The sequence below is a fragment of the Pimephales promelas genome, chromosome 19, assembly GCF_988280905.1.
Source record: "Pimephales promelas chromosome 19, fPimPro1.hap1.1, whole genome shotgun sequence".
In the NCBI taxonomy this organism is placed as follows: domain Eukaryota; kingdom Metazoa; phylum Chordata; class Actinopteri; order Cypriniformes; family Leuciscidae; genus Pimephales; species Pimephales promelas.
In genome coordinates this window covers 29475514-29496852 of record NC_142787.1, presented here as the reverse complement: position 1 = coordinate 29496852, position 21339 = coordinate 29475514, and the positions used below count along the sequence as shown (strand labels likewise).

Sequence of the window (21339 nt, the reverse complement as noted above, 5' to 3'; positions counted from 1 at the left end):
GGACTAATATCAGGGAGCAACACTGTTCATGCAAAGCTGGGTAGGTCTCTATTCACTTCTATAATCGTTATTACAAAGCAAACGGACTAATCGAGTATAACGTTGTATTTTTTAGCAGCGTGTGCTTGCGCATCAACAACCGGAGAACCTAAATCATAACCTAAAACATTATAAAACGGTCTAACTAGTATAACTTAGAAGCAAAAAAAAAAAAAAAAGTGCTTGTTGATCTTTGAGGGGTTTTGCTGACTGAGGACGTCCATACAGTTTAATCTAAAGACGACAAGTCAGGATTTGACTCTTTTTTTTTTTTTAACCCTCTGGGGTTGTTCGTTTCAGAGTCACACTCGGGGTGTTCGGGTACAAATGGACCCAAAGGGCTGGATTCATATTTAAAAAAACAAAAATCATGATTTTTTTTTTTTACTTGTTTTTTATAATATTTTTTCTTTTCTTTTTTGGTGTTTTGAGAAAATTTCAAAAATAGAAAAAATTTATAATTAGTATTAATGCAATAATTATGACAAAATTTCCCCCCATTGAACAATGAACATAATAGAAAAAATATTTAAAAAAAAAATATATATATATATATTTTTTTAAAGCTGTATTTCATTTTAGAGTCAAGCCTAGGCCTCATAAAAGCAAGTTTTGAAATGAGATGGATGCCATCTGGTGGACAAACTGAGCATTTTAAAAATGCAAAACACATTTTTGTGACTGAATTTTTTGGTGCGTTTGTGTATAAAAGTGTGTTTGTGTTTGTGTGTGTGTGTGTGTGTGTGTGTGTGTGTGTGTGTGTATGTGTGTCTGGATGTGTCTGTTTTGCACTCTTGATGTTTTATAGATTCACCCCTTTACTGTTGTGTGCTTTTTTTCAAGATCGTTGCTGATTTGTAGATTGTACGCACAAAAAAAACTCAGTATTTTCACATTTTTGACAATTTCCCATTCATTTTCCATGCGGGTCCATTTGGACCCGAACACCCCAAGTGTGACTATTTTTTTTACAACCACTTAGACTATTTACATCCTGTCCCGAATTTTTTGGGGTCTTCAAATACCAAATATCAACAAAGTCACCAAATTTCGGACCATTTCGAGGAAGCTGTGATTTTAAAAAATTTTATATTTAAATTCTTCGGGTCCATTTGGGCCGAACAACCCCAGAGGGTTAAGATAGGCCTACCCTTCCTAGTCAGAAGGGGAACAAAATCTGATTTATGCTTTTTTTTTTTTTACATGCTTGCAGAGAAAGGCTTACCAAAACAAAGTTACTGGGTCACTTTTCAAATTTTCTGGGTTAAAACTTAACTTAAACATGTTAAAAATGTTAGTTTTATAATTACCTCTACACACCAGAGGCATTGATGTGGACAGTTACAGGCAGCCAATAGAGGAGATGATTGAAGACCAGTTTGATGGTAGCAATACTGAATAAAAATTACCAAATTTTATTTTTCGTTGCCAGAAGTTGTTTTTAATTTTTTATTATTCAAAATATCAAGACATTTTCATGACAAATTGATGTGAAGCTTTCAAATCCACGCCTGCAGAAAGCTACTGCTGTTTATTCTGACTTTAGGACGATCTACAGAGGATGTTGACCATGGGAAAGGCTTCCATGTCAAACACCACCATCCCATCTCGACCCTCGGGGTTCTCCTTACATTGGACAGGAATCTGAAAGATGCATGCAGGCATTTGTAGAGATTATCTAAAATCCTAAAATAATTATATGATAATTCAACTCAATATGAATTATATATTCAATATGAATTATGAATTATATACCTGAGATTGACTCAATAATTCATCAGTCACATCCTCCTCCGTCGAGAGAGTGTATTCCTCAGAAGGTTGTTCTCGAACAAATTTGCTGCAAAGTTTACCCTTATGTAATGAGAAACATTATTATTATTTTAAAAGGAAAGCAAATTGTACAGTCTAGAATATATACAACAACATGAACTCCAATCTTATATTTTTTAAAGCACTTGTTAGCACAGTTTTAGCACTCAAAGCTAGTTTTGCCTTACCATTATGTTGACAATCTGAGCCAAGCTGTCTAATAAAAGATGTTGTATAAAAACAGTGAAGTACTGAAATATTATGATGAACAGTTTTTTGTGGATTATCTTTTTCAACAATCGTAATCACTGACCAACTGCATATAAATATTATCCTTCCGGGTCATTACACGTGACTAAGTCGTGACCTTTTGTGGATTCGTACATACGTGAAAATCACCAATGAGTTAAAACCTTCACATACTTGTCAAAATAATTGGATAATTTAATATGTTTCATCAGCTACTGTCCCAAACATATAAAAGCATCAACAGCAAAACTAGGCAAAGCAAGCAACGTGTATATATGTAATACCATTTCATTCAAAATGGTATCGAAAGTGTTTTAAAAGAAATGAAAAATAATTATAAAAGGTAAATAAAAAAAGCAAAAAAAAAAAAAATAGAAAAATAGAAAAAGTTACAAGTTTAATCGGGCTTTATTGTGTCCCCTCAGTGTCTGAACGGATTACACATGGCATGGAAATTAAACGAAACTAACGTACCAGTCATAAGTAACAAATGTGATACAGAACAATTATAATCATGTTATTGTTAAGCTTTAAAAAAGGACATATCCGGTGTTTTCATTTTATCACAATAATATAGAACTTAAAATTAGCTTAGTTTGGCCAGTTTGAGCATTTTACCTTTAGGAACTTTACTCCTTGAAAACTTGTCAATAATGTGAGATATGCGGCTTTATATATACTTTACTATATATTTTTAAACAGATAAGGCACTGTACATCCCTTCAATTTATGTAAAGAAATAAATAAACTAAGGTTTAAGAATTTCAAACAATTCTTTTTTCAGTCTTACACTTGTTGCTGTTTTCTGAAAAGCTTGTTTCAGCATTAAATTGCTGTAAAATCATCTTAGACAATTTTAAATATGAAACTTCTCCATATCACTGATTAATCAAATCTGCCATTTAATATACAACAATTTGTATGTTAATTGATTTGAAATAGCAAGAGGAACAAATCATTTACCTCTAATCACAGTGTATGCTGTACGTTCCAGGTGTCTTCTCTGAATTTAAAATAGTAGTCCATTTAGTTCATTTTATATAAAATCCATATGTTCCAGTTGTAAAATTTGAAAAAAAAGAAAGAAATATATACACTCCATAAAGCAATTAAAATGAAGTCTACAGGACATTCTTCTACGATGACTTAAAAGTATTTGAATACAGGTCTCAAAATCAAAGGATCTTGCTGCATACTACTTCTTCATCTTCTCTATAGCATCACGCTCATCATGATAAGGCAAGAAGGTTTCTCAGAATTTACATAAGAAGTGATGATTAATTACAGAAGAAGAATTGATGAAAACCTCTAAACAACCACAGGCAAAATCACCATTCAAGCAGGAAAACCTCAAGCATGCAATCTTGCCAGTTCCATTTTACCCAGCAGTCCTCAGTTCTAGTTCATCATGTCAGTTTAAAAACATGAACCCAATCTAGTACTAATCACTACAAATTTCAAAATATTTTTTCTCGACAAACAGAATTGATATAATCATGGTAAAATGTAAAAATTGTATGATCAATACGTTATGACAACATGTTTTTACATTGCTTTAACTCATTAACTAATTTTAAGATACTCATTACTCATACTCATTTTACTAACTCATTAAAATAAGTAAAAATGATTTTAAAAATTATGATTAAAATATTTATAAGTTATACAAGATTCAGTTTAATGTAGAAGTCAGTCATGTAATTTCTGTTGAAATTACTTAAAAATCCAAGTTGATTGCTTTTAGGCAGCAATTTTTTGACAGTGTAGAAAAAAACCCTGAAACCGTGAATGAATTGTTGTTCTTTCTTTTCAACAAACTGTAAGTCCTGTTCACAAACCCATTTGAATGATTTGTTCATGAATCAGTCATCATTTAGCCTACTTCTATCATGAACTCTCAAGGAGAGCTAGAGCAGATCATTTTAGTTTATTTTCAGTGAACAATGAAATTTGGTAATGTATGACCTAAAGCTAATGACTTCACAAGACTTGGAATAGGACGCATGAGTTTGAAAGCTTCATCATGGAAAAAAAAAAACCCCAGCCTAGTCTTAACTTTTGTTTTCGTGTTCCACTTTATTCAGCTTGCAGGAAGTGGTCAAATTGAATAAAAACATGACTGTAACAGAGATAGGGTGTGCCAACTGCCACTAAGAGCCAATGGCACCAAAGATCAGTAGCAGCAATTGGCTTTATGCACAGCTGCACTACTTCCTGAACTTCAGCCAGCTCCTTTGTTTCCTGTCTGCCATTATTGGACAAACTGATTAATCCAGGTGTGCCTGACCTCAGTAGTCAAAACAGGATCAATCAGTTTATCCAATAATGGCAGACAGGAAACAAAGGAGCTGGCTGAAGTTCAGAAAGTAGTGCAGCTGCGCATAAAGCCAATTGCTCTGAATGTGTCATTTCACCAGGAGGCACATGCCAGGAAACCTGCTTCCTAAGTTACACCTGCTTGTAAGAGCCGGAGAATTTTCAGCGCAAAATAGAGTCCGGCTTTTTCTGTACATAACACGGAATACATTATTACGCGCAGTTTACGCATCCCCTCCCATCTCTTAATGTGACAGTCCCACTTTTCCCTTGACCATCCCATGAATGTACATGCATGACACGACAGGCAGTCTGCACTTTCATCTCGGTGCGTCCCGTTCATGCATAGCTCGCCATGGTTTTATGCGCACTTGCAAAACAAAAACACCTGAAGTGCACTGAAAAAAATGAACTAGGAAGGTTGTGCACTTTACATAATATATTTATATTTAGCTTACTTATAATAATTGCGTTTTTAACTTTTTTGACTTGAAATATTTTTTTTTCTATTAAGGTGTATGTAATTATGTCTCAACTTAACAGTATAAAATCCTAACGTGTTGTCTAAACACAAACCATTTATGTTAAGTAAAAAATTCTTACATCCAGATTCCAGACGGTGACATATAGTGCGAGTCAACTGCCGTTTTACCCAAACTTAATTCGATTGTGTTCAATCTGCTTAAATATATGTACAATTTAAGTTTACGTAATCCGTTTGTGTTTGCTTACATGATTGATTTGTGTTGCATTAATTGAAACTGGGCGGTGCTTGTTAGTTCCCAGCATGCTTTGCATATGGTTGAATTAAGAGAGAATACATGTTAAAATTAAGTGCTATTTTATGTGTTTTTAAGGAAATAAGAAAAGGGGAAGACTTGGTAGTGCGTAATTGTGTTTACAGTTTTTCTCAGCACATATCCAGACTGGGGTCTCAACTTTAAGAGAGAGTTAAGCCAAGTTCACACTACAGGATTTTAAGCCCGATTTAAGCACGATTTGCAAATCGTTGAGCTCGCCGACAGGTCAGGGGGTTATCGCGTGCAAATTGCGGGGGATTAGCGGACGATGAACGCTTGCCAATTAGTATGAAAGAGCCAACAACGCAGCGAAAACGCTCAGCCCAGAAAAATGTCTAACATCCAGAGCCGTTGCGCGACTCAACCTCAGTGATGTCATGAGCTACAGCAAATCATAGCAAGGCATGGGTTGAGGTAACCGGTTAAATCTTATGTTTTCTTGTGCAGCACTAGTTTCTGTCTGACGTCCATATTCGCGTGTTGTGTTCTCTTCTTCTTCACTGGGTATAGGCGCACGTGCTGTTTCGCGTCATTTCTGGTTCGTTTTATTGCGTGATTTTTCGTGAAAAAAAAACATGGTTTGTTGACGATAGAATCGTTGGGTGACAGTGTTGTTGTCAACTCGTTATTTATTTGATTATTTTCAGGATTTAGACCATAGCCTACCATAGTACTGAAACAGCTCTGAGTCACAAATGAGTTGCTCTTATCATCCGATTGTGGTTGAATCTCTATGTAGTGCGTTACCTCCTGTTGTTGATCAATCATGTTGTGTTGTGTGGTGTGAAAAGCTCAACAACCTGATTTCACTGAGAGCAAATCATGTAGTGTGACCCGCACTGTCCAGCCCGACGTTTTAAAATCATGTACGTGTGAACAAGGCATTAGCCGACCCAAATTCCAGACACAACTCGTTGACCAAAAGCGAGCAAGTCCGTACCATCCAGTAGAGACCACGCAAGCAGGTGAACTGTTTCTTTAAAAATAAAATTGTTAACTCACTGCTAGCAGTGGCGGTCTCTGAAGTGCAGTAGCACCAGAGATAAGGCCCAAGAGGATAAAGAGAATTAAATGAATAATGAAGCTATTTCAGACCAACCCCTTTTAAACTTGCGTCGGGCGCAAGAGTCATTTATCCCGCCGGTAAAATAGCAACAGCGCCCGAGACCCGCCCACAAAGTTACTTGCTTTTAAAAGTTATTTGCGTTTCAGCAGTGGTGGAATGTAACGAAGTAAAAATACTTAGTTACTTTACTTAAGTACATTTTTCACGTATCTTTACTTTACTTAAGTAGGCCTACAATAAATAGTGCATACTTTTTACTTTTACTTCGTTACATTTTGCAGCAATTATTCTACTTTCTACTCCACTACATTTCTACAACTTCTGTTACTTTTTCATTACATTTTCTGATCAGTTTTTCCACTGCCAAAACGTAATCTGACCGTCCGTTCGTTGCACGTTTGTCTCACCAGTGACGTTTGGTTGCCATAGATACAGTATATCAACCCGGTCACACTAAATGCGTCTTGCACGCAGTATGTTTATCATGCAACTCATACGCGAAAATTTGTTTTTACGTGCATAAACGCACCGTGTAATATATGTTTGCTTTGGTTAGGATTATGGCAAGCCAAGAGGTTCAGAATTACACCATAAATGAATCGCGTTTACTGCCAAACATAGTTATTAACATATAGTAAGGATAAGCATGATATTGCCTAATTGCAAGCTTGTTTCAGAAATGGTGACATTTTTTTCCATCATTATTGAACATCATTATAGGAGTAGGCTATTAGGTTGAATGAGTTAGAATTAAATGTTTTATTAATCATTAGAAAATAGACATTAAGATAATAAATTGTTATGCAAGTACTTTTACTTTTAATACTTAAAGTACATTTAAAATAAAGTACTTTTTACTTTTTACTTAAGTATGGTTGTCATTGTGTTACTTCTACTTTACTAAAGTAAATATTTATCTGGGTATTTGTACTTTTACTTAAGTACTGAGATTCAGTACTTCCTCCACCACTGCGTTTCAGATCGTTAAAATAGGGTCCATAGAGTTTTTTGTGGGGGTGGGCATAGGTGTCCTGTATTTTGTAGTGTACTCACTCACTATTGCTCTTTATGTTTGTGTGCATTGGACTATTTAGTGTACTTGAATTTTGGATATTTGATTTCGACTGATTTTCTGTTCCTTCAATTCAGGAGGAGACATGACAAATTCTAGGTTGCTATACATAGACCTCTTAAAAAAACAAATAACTCTTCAATTCGTTGGGAAATGCTATTAACAGATGACAGAGGTCAGGTGAAAATGAAATGACTTTATTTGAAGTTTAAAGGAAGTGGAGATGTTCAAGTCTTGGAAAGCATTTGTCTTTCTCCTCTTCACTTGCTTTAACCAGAACTGGTCTCACAGAGCTTTCCCCCCTAAGAGAAGATTTTCTTTACTAGTAAAGTTGTACTATATGATTACAAGACATAAATAGCAACAACATTTAGCATTGCTATGGGCTATATGCACGCATAAATTCCGCATTTGACGCAAGGATGCTCGTCAGTTTCCGGTTGGGGAGATGAAACGGGATTATGGCAGTCTTCTAAATTTACTGTCCTCCCGTCTTTGAAACGAAACGTTCATACATTTAGATGTGATTTTATATATAGTTATGTTTATTTAATATAATTTTAAAAAGAAGCATAAACACAACGAGAGATGTCTGTTTTGTCTGTGTTTGTGACTAACGTTTCTTTAGTATAACCATGGAGTATAAAATTCAATATAAATTCTCGGTATTGCATTGGACTCTACGATCGGCGGAAGTTATCGAGCATCCCTAATCCTTCACCGGAAATACCGCCGTGCATAGAGCCCATTGAAAACTGCAAAAACAATTTTATATAGTACATATATTAGCAAAGGATATATCTAATATCTACCCTAATCAAGGCTCTATCAGGAACTGCCACCTGCAGAAAACAAAACAAGTCTTTTAATAAGTCGCGAGTCATTCAATATTAGGAGTGAAAACAGTACAGCATGTTAGCCTACCAAGTGTGGCTTGTTAATGGTGAATGTCTCTTGATCATGTATTATCACTCCACCCAGTCCTTCAGGGTTTTCCACACACTGGACAGGGGTCTAAATATACAGTTTTATTTGTTAATGTCATGAGGGCATGTCATGAATAAAGAAAGGCTTTGAAAAGACTTAAAACATTTACCCCCGCTTTCACAGAGGCTTATGTCTAGTCTCAGACTAAATTACATGTTAAAACTGTTTTAAATGATTTGTAATACACACAAGTGATGTTTTTTATTTAAAAGCAACTTAAATGCGCTAATAAGAATAATCCTGGTTTAATCTAAATCCTGCTGTGAAACCAGGCCTAAACATAATGCAATGTGACAAAAATAATGATTTCATTGTCATTAGGGATAGCACAATGCCATAACTGTAGATAAGCTGTACAAGTATAATAATTTCAGCCATTTTGAAAATATGAGACTATAAACCATTTCACAAAACGGTCACATACTGGTTAGGGTTAGGGTTAGGGTTAGGGTTAGGGTTAGGGTTAGGGTTAGGGTTAGGGTTAGGGGTTAGGGTTAGGGTTAGGGTTAGGGTTAGGGTTAGGGTTAGGGTTAGGACAAATACCTTTATTTGATGCTCTGTGGATTGAAGGGGATGGCAGCATTTTGATCCCTGAAAACAAATGTAAAGAAAGCAGAGATGATGTAGTCCAGTGTGTGAATTTTAAGACTTGAAAACCGCAGTTCCTCAAGTAATTAGTAATGTAATGTTAAATTTATCATGCAATTGCGATAAGGATCGGGCCTTGTGGGTTTCCAACGTTCGGTTTCCAAAATTAAACCATTACACCACAAGTTTTACATAAAGTATGTTTGATAATGCAGGTATCAAACATATCAAGTAAGCTATGAAATAACATTCAAAATATAATCTCAATAGTGTAATATTAAAAAGGCCTCACTAGGACTCGATTTAAGGAATCCAAGCAGTTTAATTATCTTCATGAACAAGTGTCAATGAAACGATAAAAAAGCCATCAAAAAATGCAACTAAATAAAAAATGTTTTGCCAGTTTTTAGAATCTAAATACATAACCACACGCAACATGCAGCATTTTACAAAGCCGCAAGGCTAACAGTTTAGCAATAGCCTGATTTTTTTTGCAGTCACCTAAATGTAGCGATGCTGTCTATGTCACATACAATAAATGCTTCCGTGTTTACTCAATATTATCGATATCTGCTTTATTAGTAATAATGCAATGATAAAATAGGTTTGATGGAAATATAAACTCACATACCATAATAACGGCGCTGCTCAACAAAAGACATAAAGAAAGTGCGCCTCCAAAGGTCCTCCAAAGACTAGCAAGTCTATACGAATAAAAGTATATGACTATAGCAAATTTAAAAATGTAATTATGAGTACTCGACCTTTTTAAATTACACACATCGTTTAACTATATAATAAATATATGTGACATTTGTTCCTGGATATAATCACTAGGAGCAACAAACTTTTATTGAAACAAATTACATTGTGTAATAGAGCAACTACACATTTATTACATGCCTATTACAGGCATTATAAGTAAACCATAAAAAGCTGATCAAGCAAAAAGTTTAATTGAAATAAGCTTATCTGTGACCCGTCTTCTGTGTCTATCACTTCCACTCCAACCACAGTTTGCTGCTGTTTTCATGTCTTTTCTTCGTGAACTCGATGAGGGAAGAGTCTTCCAATCCTTTAGTTGGTCTTCTAGGATCTTCTCGTTCTTCCAAATGTTTGGTCTCAAGATCTCCGTGACAAATGTGAACATTGTGAAAAAATAAATGATTGACTGGTCCATGAACAGCTTCTGTGGTGGTTATCTAGCTATAAATGAAACTAATACAAGCTTGCAAAAACACAGGATGCTGATGATTTTTATCAGTAATTAGCATGGGCGTTGAAAGCAAAAAAATAAAAATAAAAAATGTGGGTGGGTCATCTTTCAGATTTTTCTTTACTGGAGTAGATTAGGGGAGTTCCTGAAGCCAAATACCTTCTCTAAAATCTCTATGCTAAAATTAGTGATTTGAACGATAATAAAATAAAAACGTGCACAAATCATTAGCTAATGATTTGCAAAGGTATCATTATGTTATGACTTTACTTGTTGGGGCACATGATTATTAACCAATTGTTAAGTAATATGTCATTATGGTTCAGCATTGTATTCTCCGAGCGCCCCCCCGGAGTCAACGGTGGTCCAGCAGTAGTGGCGAGGGGGCTACGTCCTTGTGACTTGAATATCAGTTTGTTCCCTTTCAGTCGAGAACATCAGACATGGTCAAAGTCGACTGAATGGGGATCTATAGAAATCGGCACTAGTGCTGCCACCTTCCAGTGTCTAGACAGAAGCCACGTGATTTAAGGAGGAGAAGGGACAGGACTTTAGGCCAGGGAGTCACTGCTGTTCCTACAGGACCACTGGGAAAGAGTTCCCTGTATATGGAAGGAAGGGAAGCCATTTTGCAAGATGTAAACAACACTGGTCCAGAAACACTTCCTGTTTCAGTTTGTAACTGTTTTCTTTATTTCACATGTAAAGAAAATATCTTAAAGATGTTTGTTTAACTTTTTGATTCAGTTTTATATGTTCTGTTGGTTGTATTTTGTCCCAGCTTTTATGTAGTGTTAAAACTGAAACAGGAAGTGCTTCTGGACCAGTGTTGTTTACATCTTGCAAAATGGTCTAAACACATATATTGATACGAATACGACCTACTCCCAGTCTAGGGTTGGGAGAGGGTAACAAACTTAAATAACTAAAAAAAAACAAAACAGCGTAAACGTAAGCGTGGCGGGTTCGCTTCAGTCAACCCGGTCTCATCCCAAGACGTCATATAACTGACGTTTTGGGACATCTTTTGACCATACGTCAATATTCGCCTTTTTAGGGCCCCCTTAAACGTCGGTAGATGAGGTTATGGGATCCTAACTCTACCCCAGACCTAAACCTAACCCGTCACCTAACTGACGTTAAAGGTAAAGCGTCAGTTGTATGACGGCCCGGGATCGCCATCTACCGACGTTTAAGGGGGCCCTAAAAAGGCAGATATTGACGTATGGTCAAAATACGCCCCAAGACGTCAGTTATATGACTTTTTGGGATGAGACTGTGTTACTTCAGTCCTCTGCCCCAGAAATGTGAGCCAACACTTGTTGCAAAAGTAAAATGATTTATTGTATTTAAACAAAGAAAATGGAAACTGTCAATCTTCAGGAGAAGGTCAAACATTTTTACTTTATTTTTAGCATATTTCAAAAACACCTGCATGTAATTATTTTATAATTACACTGATGACCCTTCCCTTAGAACTTAACCCATAACAGATAGCCAAACCTGTCTCTATAACCTTACCTGTATCCCCTCAACCACAGGTCCGCAGCACAAGTGTTTTGCAATACAACAGGGACACAATTATATATACACATAGTGTTTTAGGGAGAAAGAGTATTTTATTGGGTGGGTTTGACACCTCATCATACATGAAAATATATTTTACTCATATTAAGTTAGAGAGTTTGGCAACTGAACAACATAATCTACACATGTGCCGTTGTTTAAAATTCAAACAAAAACTCCTTCATTTCCTGTTTGTACATAAAAGTGCCTTATTGATATTTTCTGTCAACACTACTGAACATGCATCAGCTAAACCTTTCAAATAGTGTAAAAGTCCTTCATGCTTTTACTCCCCTGATCATTCTCATGCTACAGTTGATATCAATTGCACATTAATCCAATTTCTGGCCTGAATCTTCTTCCATGTTGATTACAATGCCTTCTTCATCAATATCTGGCTCAGGCTGAGGTTGGAGATAGATGAAGTATGACATATCATCATACACAATCTCAATCTGCCCACAAAGGCCCCGTTGGTCGTCCTCGCACTGCACTGAAAGCTGAAAATGTGTAATTGTTAGTAAAGAATCTTAAATCATTTAGAAAAATCGTGATCCATGCTTTCTTCTCATTACCTTTACAGCAGGTTCAATTGATATATTAGCTTCCTCAAATATGCCTTCATAAATCGCTTCCTGGTTGTCCACATGTCGTAAAGGAACCTTAAAATAAAAGATAACAGAACTTTATTTTTTTTTTTTAGCGAATACAAATTCATTTTAATTCAACTTTTGAGTTGGCTATCAGTGTTCTGCATCCTCTAACAGAACACATAACAGTGATCTATAACAATAGTCTGTATAACTAACATCATTTACTAACTCCAGATGAGTTTGTATTATCAAAACTGACTTCAGGCTGAATCTCTCCACTGTTTTCTTCTAGTGTCACACCCTATAATACATCCAACAATGATTTAAAGATGTTTCTTTAGAAATTAAATTGATTAAACAAAGTTATGAAACTTTACATCTGGTCATAAGATGCTGCGCAGTGTAAACTCTGTACACATGTTGTAAATGCTTGCTGTCGTCGTAATGAGTTATAGAGTCATCATGGTAAAAACGTTATAGATTTAAGCGAATTTTTCTAGCTATAAACATTACAATTGAAATTAGATGGTTCACATACCATGGCTTCAGTGACGGAGATGACGAAGAGCCAACTAAAACTGTCGCGGAACAGTTTGATGAGTTTGGATGTCAAAAATGGATGTATCTGACTTCTTTGTAATCTTGTCTTCCTTGTTTCATTTACGTGTCAAATGGCGCCAAAATTGGGGCGTAAGTGGCATTTTGGGACAATATATGTTTTATATCAAAATAAAGGCCTCGATGAGCTCTATCCAATGGTGCCAAAAAAACTATCTGAAATCAAACTGTATTGAATAAAGCAACAAAAAGGCGTATGCGACTTTTTTTTTTTATGTTTTAGAACATGCTCATTGTGTTAATATGCCATACAGTACATTTTTTACTTAAATACTCATTTCATGTAAGTATGCCTGTGGTTGCAATGTTTGTGGTTTAAGGTTAATAATACAGGTGATTGAAGCGTGGTCAAAATTTTGTTTTGTCTCTCCTTTAAAGTTTGTTAAAAGCCACTTACGCCCTTCTGGCTCCAAGCCCTCGTTGTCCTTGCGTGCTTATGTCATGTCCGCTAAGCTACTTAATTCTTCAAGCACTATATTTCATGTATAGAGCTTGTTGGAATTTCTTGGTAATGTTTTAGCTGATATCTGATATATTGTGTTATTGCCACTATGGCAGAAAGGTGGGCATTTGACGGTATTGTCACAGTGTTATGATTTTTGCAAAAAAAAATTTTCCTAGCCGTGTACATCATCGCAGATTGATGAAGCATACCATACATGGAAATCCTCTGCATGTTACACTTTGTGAACTTTAACATGCAATTCTAAGTTTCAACCACAGATTTCGATAGAGAGCTTGAAGTGTATGTACATGTTTGTCTTTCTACATGTGGCAATGTGTAATTTGAAGATTTTCTTCTCAATTCATACACTGCTTCCAATGAATATTCAGCATGCTAGAACAAACCACTTTGAGTTTTGCATTACCTTTTAAGTCCTTTGGTTAACCTTGTAGAGCTTGACTTCATGTTCAAAGCACCTGTAACCTTCATTGCAGTGATCAGCCGTATATTGGAGTGGCATCATTGCACAAGTAATCCAATACAGAAATTAATATAGTACACTAATGCAAATCAAAGAAAATCCGTTTGTGTTTCCTGTGTCACTGCCTGGAAAAGACTGAACGATTTCAGTTATATCCCAACCCAGTGATCTGGAAGCAAACAGGACTCCTCCCCTCCCAAAGATTCAGTAATTCATTGGTATGACGGTTATTCTTGCTCCATCAAGCCAACAATTTTCTTTAGAAAGTTATAAGAACCAAGAAATGGCACGACATCAGTTCAAATGTCCACTTATACCAGAAGTACACTTATTTTGATGTGTTGAATAACATACTAAGTAAAATACTTGATTATAATTTCTTCAGAGTTCTTCAATACTACATTTAAAATGAATGTATGTTAAATGCTCTAAAGTGAAATCATTACGTGGATAATTCCAAATATTTTTAAATACATGACGTACAAGTTTCAATAGAAATTACATTAAAGTATATTTTAGTTTACCATAAATGCTTGTCACCAAATTCGACAGTACATTTAAACATATTTCAGACAAAAGAAGTAATTAGAAATTAAATTTAAAGATGCACTTAAGTCCTAAGTGGGTCAAAAGCTCTAATTCAGCTAATTGTGTTTATTATAAATGTAAACTCTAATACATTTTCATTTGATTGAAATTGTGATTACATGTATAAGTGTCCAAAAACATTACATTCAGTTTGCACTTAAGTATATGCTTTAAAAAGTATATTGTTTCTGTAACAATACTCTTTTTTAAAAGTATGCTAAAGGTACTTTTCTCACCAGGGTACTGGTGGACTGATTACCTTTAAATATAGACCATTTCACAAGATGTAAACAACACTGGTCCAGAAGCACTTCCTGTTTCAGTTTTTTAACACTACATAAAAGCTGGGATAAAATACAACCAACAGAACATATACAACTGAATCAAAAAGTTAAACAAACATCTTTAAGATGTTTTCTTTATATGTGAAATAAAGAAAACAGTTACAAACTGAAACAGGAAGTGCTTCTGGACCAGTGTTGTTTACATCTTGTGAAATGGTCTATAAAGCGTGACTTTTTTTTAGCATCAACAGCAAACAAACTGTTGTATTTTCCTCAAAAATACTAGTGTTCAGAAAGCTCCAGGCCTGTTTATTGTCATTCTTGCAGCTAGTTATGAATTTTCCAAGGCTGGCTTTCAATTAAAAATGAGTTTACTACCCTCTTTGTTTAGAGTAAGGTAAATGGGTTAAAGAAGAGTGTTATGTAGCATGTACTACTCACTATTGCTCTTTATTTTTGTGTGCATTGGAGTATATAGTGTACTGATAGTGTGGTATGTGGTTGAGTGTTGGATGTTTAATTAACAATTTTTAGAGGATATAAATAATCAAATAATCAACCTAATTAATATTGTAGGAAATAAGAGGTAATATATACAGTAAACTTACTGCATCCCACCACCACCCCATCTCCCCATTAACTATATCGCAACCTGTGATGGGCGAGTACTCTGGGTTCAGGCCAAAATCCAAACTCAGGATTTTCAAGCCTTCTCTGTAAAATTCCACAAGCATTAAGATTCACATGCTATGTTAGATTTACCGCTAACCCTCTCTATCCTCCCCAGTCTAAGATGACCTCTGACCCGGCCGGTTCTCTGGTGCCTTACTCCACTCCTGATAAAGGAAAGACAAATTACCTCCTTCACGGATAGCAAAACCATAAGACATTCCTCCGTTATTACATAACATCAGTGAACAGATAAAAACATAAGACCCAATAATCATATGAAATATAATATGTGAGATTAAAATTTCCCCAACAATTCCACCCCTTTTATCACATTTATACTTTTCATTTGATTTTTGCATAAATGATCACTCTTCTTAACCCATTCGGACCCTGTGTCCATTACAATGGACATTACATGTCAGCCCCCTTTTTTAACTTCTGGAGCATTTCACCTAGTTTAAAGCCTGCAGTCCATGAGATTGGACGCTTGTCATCCAATCAAATGCCAGTAAAGCTCTGCATGTAGTAATTATATTTAAAAAAATTCTACATTTAAGAGAAGCATGGCAGCACTTCAATCCAAACACAGAAGCAAGCAACATTTTCTCATGGCCCTCTATCATAATCCAGAGTTTCGAGAAAATTGGGGATACTTAATTTTTCGCCCCAAAAAAAAAACGACAGTGTTACCCCTTATGTTTTTTTTTTTGGGGCGAAAAATTAAGTATCCCCAATTTTCTCGAAACTCTGGATTATGATAGAGGGCCATGAGAATTAGACCTGAGTGCAAAAATGGAGGCTCTAGACCCTTCCAGAGCTGAGATATGGAAATTCAAAATTTCGACCAGAAAAAAAAAACGACAGTGTTACCCCTTACGTTTTTTTTTTTTGGGCGAAAAATTAAGTATCCCCAATTTTCTCGAAACTCTGGATTATGATAGAGGGCCATGAGACTTAGACCTGAGTGCAAAAATGGAGGCTCTAGACCCTTCCAGAGCTGAAATATGGAAACTCAAAATTTCGACCAGAAAAAAAAACGACAGTGTTACCCCTTACGTTTTTTTTTGGGGGCGAAAAATTAAGTATCCCCAATTTTCTCGAAACTCTGGATTATGATAGAGGGCCATGAGACTTAGACCTGAGTGCAAAAATGGAGGCTCTAGACCCTTCCAGAGCTGAGAAATGGAAACTCAAACTTTCGACCAGAAAAAAAAACGACAGTGTTTCCCCTTACGTTTTTTTTGGGGGGCGAAAAATTAAGTATCCCCAATTTTCTCGAAACTCTGGATTATGATAGAGGGCCATGAGACTTAGACCTGAGTGCAAAAATGGAGGCTCTAGACCCTTCCAGAGCTGAGATATGGAAACTCAAAATTTCGACCAGAAAAAAAACGACAGTGTTACCCCTTACGTTTTTTTTTTGGGCGAAAAATTAAGTATCCCCAATTTTCTCGAAACTCTGGATTATGATAGAGGGCCATGAGACTTAGACCTGAGTGCAAAAATGGAGGCTCTAGACCCTTCCAGAGCTGAGATATGGAAACTCAAAATTTCGACCAGAAAAAAAAACGACAGTGTTTCCCCTTATGTTTTTTTTTTGGGCGAAAAATTAAGTATCCCCAATTTTCTCGAAACTCTGGATTATGATAGAGGGCCATGAGACTTAGACCTGAGTGCAAAAATGGAGGCTCTAGACCCTTCCAGAGCTGAGATATGGAAACTCAAAATTTCGACCAGAAAAAAAAACGACAGTGTTACCCCTTACGTTTTTTTTTTTGGGGCGAAAAATTAAGTATCCCCAATTTTCTCGAAACTCTGGATTATGATAGAGGGCCATGAGACTTAGACCTGAGTGCAAAAATGGAGGCTCTAGACCCTTCCAGAGCTGAGATATGGAAATTCAAAATTTCGACCAGAAAAAAAAAACGACAGTGTTACCCCTTACGTTTTTTTTTTTGGGCGAAAAATTAAGTATCCCCAATTTTCTCGAAACTCTGGATTATGATAGAGGGCCATGAGACTTAGACCTGAGTGCAAAAATGGAGGCTCTAGACCCTTCCAGAGCTGAAATATGGAAACTCAAAATTTCGACCAGAAAAAAAAACGACAGTGTTACCCCTTACGTTTTTTTTGGGGGGCGAAAAATTAAGTATCCCCAATCTTCTTGAAACTCTGGATTATGATAGAGGGCCATGAGACTTAGACCTGAGTGCAAAAATGGAGGCTCTAGACCCTTCCAGAGCTGAGAAATGGAAACTCAAACTTTCGTCCAGAAAAAAAAACGACAGTGTTACCCCTTACGTTTTTTTTGGGGGGGGCGAAAAATTAAGTATCCCCAATTTTCTCGAAACTCTGGATTATGATAGAGGGCCATGAGACTTAGACCTGAGTGCAAAAATGGAGGCTCTAGACCCTTCCAGAGCTGAGAAATGGAAACTCAAACTTTCGACCAGAAAAAAAAAAACGACAGTGTTACCCCTTACGTTTTTTTTTGGGGGCGAAAAATTAAGTATCCCCAATTTTCTCGAAACTCTGGATTATGATAGAGGGCCATGAGACTTAGACCTGAGTGCAAAAATGGAGGCTCTAGACCCTTCCAGAGCTGAGATATGGAAACTCAAAATTTCGACCAGAAAAAAAACGACAGTGTTACCCCTTATGTTTTTTTTTTTTGGGCGAAAAATTAAGTATCCCCAATTTTCTCGAAACTCTGGATTATGATAGAGGGCCATGAGACTTAGACCTGAGTGCAAAAATGGAGGCTCTAGACCCTTCCAGAGCTGAGATATGGAAACTCAAAATTTCGACCAGAAAAAAAAACGACAGTGTTACCCCTTACGTTTTTTTTTTTTGGGCGAAAAATTAAGTATCCCCAATTTTCTCGAAACTCTGGATTATGATAGAGGGCCATGAGACTTAGACCTGAGTGCAAAAATTGAGGCTCTAGACCCTTCCAGAGCTGAGATATGGAAACTCAAAATTTCGACCAGAAAAAAAAACGACAGTGTTACCCCTTACGTTTTTTTTGGGGGGCGAAAAATTAAGTATCCCCAATCTTCTTGAAACTCTGGATTATGATAGAGGGCCATGAGACTTAGACATGAGTGCAAAAATGGAGGCTCTAGACCCTTCCAGAGCTGAGATATGGAAACTCAAAATTTCGACCAGAAAAAAAAAACGACAGTGTTACCCCTTACGTTTTTTTTTTTGGGCGAAAAATTAAGTATCCCCAATTTTCTCGAAACTCTGGATTATGATAGAGGGCCATGAGACTTAGACCTGAGTGCAAAAATGGAGGCTCTAGACCCTTCCAGAGCTGAGATATGGAAACTCAAAATTTCGACCAGAAAAAAAAAACGACAGTGTTACCCCTTACGTTTTTTTTGGGGGGCGAAAAATTAAGTATCCCCAATCTTCTTGAAACTCTGGATTATGATAGAGGGCCATGAGACTTAGACCTGAGTGCAAAAATGGAGGCTCTAGACCCTTCCAGAGCTGAGAAATGGAAACTCAAACTTTCGACCAGAAAAAAAAACGACAGTGTTACCCCTTACGTTTTTTTTGGGGGGCGAAAAATTAAGTATCCCCAATCTTCTTGAAACTCTGGATTATGATAGAGGGCCATGAGACTTAGACCTGAGTGCAAAAATGGAGGCTCTAGACCCTTCCAGAGCTGAGATATGGAAACTCAAACTTTCGACCAGAAAAAAAAACGACAGTGTTTCCCCTTACGTTTTTTTTGGGGGGCGAAAAATTAAGTATCCCCAATTTTCTCGAAACTCTGGATTATGATAGAGGGCCATGAGACTTAGACCTGAGTGCAAAAATGGAGGCTCTAGACCCTTCCAGAGCTGAGATATGGAAACTCAAAATTTCGACCAGAAAAAAAACGACAGTGTTACCCCTTACGTTTTTTTTTTGGGCGAAAAATTAAGTATCCCCAATTTTCTCGAAACTCTGGATTATGATAGAGGGCCATGAGACTTAGACCTGAGTGCAAAAATGGAGGCTCTAGACCCTTCCAGAGCTGAGATATGGAAACTCAAAATTTCGACCAGAAAAAAAAACGACAGTGTTTCCCCTTATGTTTTTTTTTTGGGCGAAAAATTAAGTATCCCCAATTTTCTCGAAACTCTGGATTATGATAGAGGGCCATGAGACTTAGACCTGAGTGCAAAAATGGAGGCTCTAGACCCTTCCAGAGCTGAGATATGGAAACTCAAAATTTCGACCAGAAAAAAAAACGACAGTGTTACCCCTTACGTTTTTTTTTTTGGGGCGAAAAATTAAGTATCCCCAATTTTCTCGAAACTCTGGATTATGATAGAGGGCCATGAGACTTAGACCTGAGTGCAAAAATGGAGGCTCTAGACCCTTCCAGAGCTGAGATATGGAAATTCAAAATTTCGACCAGAAAAAAAAAACGACAGTGTTACCCCTTACGTTTTTTTTTTTGGGCGAAAAATTAAGTATCCCCAATTTTCTCGAAACTCTGGATTATGATAGAGGGCCATGAGACTTAGACCTGAGTGCAAAAATGGAGGCTCTAGACCCTTCCAGAGCTGAAATATGGAAACTCAAAATTTCGACCAGAAAAAAAAACGACAGTGTTACCCCTTACGTTTTTTTTGGGGGGCGAAAAATTAAGTATCCCCAATCTTCTTGAAACTCTGGATTATGATAGAGGGCCATGAGACTTAGACCTGAGTGCAAAAATGGAGGCTCTAGACCCTTCCAGAGCTGAGAAATGGAAACTCAAACTTTCGTCCAGAAAAAAAAACGACAGTGTTACCCCTTACGTTTTTTTTGGGGGGGGCGAAAAATTAAGTATCCCCAATTTTCTCGAAACTCTGGATTATGATAGAGGGCCATGAGACTTAGACCTGAGTGCAAAAATGGAGGCTCTAGACCCTTCCAGAGCTGAGAAATGGAAACTCAAACTTTCGACCAGAAAAAAAAAAACGACAGTGTTACCCCTTACGTTTTTTTTTGGGGGCGAAAAATTAAGTATCCCCAATTTTCTCGAAACTCTGGATTATGATAGAGGGCCATGAGACTTAGACCTGAGTGCAAAAATGGAGGCTCTAGACCCTTCCAGAGCTGAGATATGGAAACTCAAAATTTCGACCAGAAAAAAAACGACAGTGTTACCCCTTATGTTTTTTTTTTTTGGGCGAAAAATTAAGTATCCCCAATTTTCTCGAAACTCTGGATTATGATAGAGGGCCATGAGACTTAGACCTGAGTGCAAAAATGGAGGCTCTAGACCCTTCCAGAGCTGAGATATGGAAACTCAAAATTTCGACCAGAAAAAAAAACGACAGTGTTACCCCTTACGTTTTTTTTTTTTGGGCGAAAAATTAAGTATCCCCAATTTTCTCGAAACTCTGGATTATGATAGAGGGCCATGAGACTTAGACCTGAGTGCAAAAATTGAGGCTCTAGACCCTTCCAGAGCTGAGATATGGAAACTCAAAATTTCGACCAGAAAAAAAAACGACAGTGTTACCCCTTACGTTTTTTTTGGGGGGCGAAAAATTAAGTATCCCCAATCTTCTTGAAACTCTGGATTATGATAGAGGGCCATGAGACTTAGACATGAGTGCAAAAATGGAGGCTCTAGACCCTTCCAGAGCTGAGATATGGAAACTCAAAATTTCGACCAGAAAAAAAAAACGACAGTGTTACCCCTTACGTTTTTTTTTTTGGGCGAAAAATTAAGTATCCCCAATTTTCTCGAAACTCTGGATTATGATAGAGGGCCATGAGACTTAGACCTGAGTGCAAAAATGGAGGCTCTAGACCCTTCCAGAGCTGAGATATGGAAACTCAAAATTTCGACCAGAAAAAAAAAACGACAGTGTTACCCCTTACGTTTTTTTTGGGGGGCGAAAAATTAAGTATCCCCAATCTTCTTGAAACTCTGGATTATGATAGAGGGCCATGA

At 36.7% G+C, this 21339-nt stretch overlaps 3 long non-coding RNA genes across 4 annotated transcripts; all 3 read right to left on the bottom strand.

Moving 5' to 3' along the window:
- Window positions 1-1149: 1149 nt before the first annotated feature.
- Window positions 1150-3572, bottom strand: LOC148970834 (uncharacterized). Its single transcript, XR_016147749.1, has 3 exons — window positions 3064-3572; window positions 1795-1893; window positions 1150-1683 (listed from the first exon to the last, which is right to left on the bottom strand). It is a non-coding gene; the product is annotated as an uncharacterized LOC148970834 (long non-coding RNA).
- A 3958-nt stretch (window positions 3573-7530) lies between these two features.
- Window positions 7531-10279, bottom strand: LOC120482997 (uncharacterized). 2 transcript variants are annotated; one of them, XR_016147817.1, is made up of 5 exons: window positions 9561-10279; window positions 8885-8932; window positions 8279-8368; window positions 8167-8196; window positions 7531-7656 (listed from the first exon to the last, which is right to left on the bottom strand). It is a non-coding gene; the product is annotated as an uncharacterized LOC120482997 (long non-coding RNA). The 2 variants fall into 2 exon arrangements; XR_016147816.1 differs by having other exon boundaries at window positions 8885-10269.
- A 1251-nt stretch (window positions 10280-11530) lies between these two features.
- Window positions 11531-13997, bottom strand: LOC120469533 (uncharacterized). Its single transcript, XR_005620402.2, has 3 exons — window positions 13792-13997; window positions 12287-12373; window positions 11531-12211 (listed from the first exon to the last, which is right to left on the bottom strand). It is a non-coding gene; the product is annotated as an uncharacterized LOC120469533 (long non-coding RNA).
- Between the last annotated feature and the right edge of the window lie 7342 nt (window positions 13998-21339).